Here is a 1,348-nt window from a genome sequence, read left to right as displayed (position 1 = left end):
CACCAGGCGCTGCTTGAGTTCCTGGTGTGCCCGCTCTCCCAAGAAGCCGCTCAGATATGAAGCGTTGGCAAATTAATTGGTTCATGAAGAGCTAGGAATAGCCTACCCAAATATTGGCAGGATCCCCTAATATACCACAGGCAGCTAGGATGACGTATCAAAATCAGAAGCAAGAAGAAATAGAGAAGCACCAGATCATAGTTAAAAACAACACACACAACGAAAAGTTTTTTAAAAGATTTTATTTGAGAGAGAGAGAGCATGAGCAATATGAGGGGCAGAGAGACAAGCAGGCTCTCCACTGACCAGGGAGCCTGACACCAGAATGGATCCCAGGATCCCAGAATCATGACCTGGCTTGAAGGCGGACGCTTAAGGACTGAGCCTCCAAGGTGCCCCATGACTTACCTTTTTAAAATAGTGGCAGGTAGTAAGTGGGGGAGAAGAATGTTTCTGTCTCTTCCTACATTGACTCTCCTTATTCTTTTATTTTTTAAAAAGACTTTATTTATTTATTTGATACACAGAGAGAAAGATCACAGAGGCAGAGAGGCAAGCAGAGGGGAAGGGGGAAGCAGGCTCCCTGCTGAGCAGAGAGCCGGATATGGGGCTCCATCCCAGGACCCCGAGACCAGGGCCCCAGTCAAAGGCAGAGGCTTAACCCACAGAGCCATCCAGGTGCCCCAGCTTTGCCTCATTCTTTTTTTTTTTTTAAAGATTGTATTTATTTATTTGACAGAGAGAGAGATCACAAGTAGGCAGAGAGGCAGGCAGAGAGAGAGGAGGAAGCAGGCTCCCTGCAGAGCAGAGAGCCCGATGCGGGGCTCGATCCCAGGACCCTGAGACCATGACCCGATCCCAGGACCCTGAGACCATGACCCGAGCCGAAGGCAGCGGCTTAATCCACTGAGCCACCCAGGCGCCCCGCTTTGCCTCATTCTCATTGGCCTCTCTAGCAGGACTATTCTCAGCCTTCATGGAAGAAAACTTCCCACTGGGCGGCACTCGCTCAAACAGCCTGTGCTTTCACTCATACCAGTTTCTCAGTTCTTCCACCTTTGGACTTGGATGGATATTAAACGCTTCAGGCATAAGTAATACAAGCAGAACCAAGATATATATATATTATATATATAATATATATATGAATGATATGTCCTGTCTATTTCTGAAAGCTCGACTGCATGGAAATCCTGGAAACTCAGTTTGCAAGAAAGGTGCTTTGCCTTGCTTTTCTTGGAGGTTTGGGACTATGGAAGGCTTAACCTGCAGAAGTTTCTTTTATTGTACTTTTGTTCTGCCCTGAAAATTCTAATTTATAACTACTGTACCAGAGGAAATATTTCAA

The 1,348-nt window shown here is 46.4% G+C and overlaps 1 pseudogene; it reads left to right on the top strand.

Annotated features, from left to right (window-relative positions):
• The first annotated feature begins 447 nt into the window (after window positions 1–447).
• LOC123940658 lies at window positions 448–1,098 on the top strand (annotated as a pseudogene).
• The last annotated feature ends 250 nt before the right edge of the window (window positions 1,099–1,348 follow it).

Source organism: Meles meles, chromosome 4 (assembly GCF_922984935.1).
Source record: "Meles meles chromosome 4, mMelMel3.1 paternal haplotype, whole genome shotgun sequence".
In the NCBI taxonomy this organism is placed as follows: domain Eukaryota; kingdom Metazoa; phylum Chordata; class Mammalia; order Carnivora; family Mustelidae; genus Meles; species Meles meles.
The sequence above is the reverse complement of the archived record's forward strand: the minus strand, read 5'-3'. Positions and strand labels throughout refer to the sequence as shown.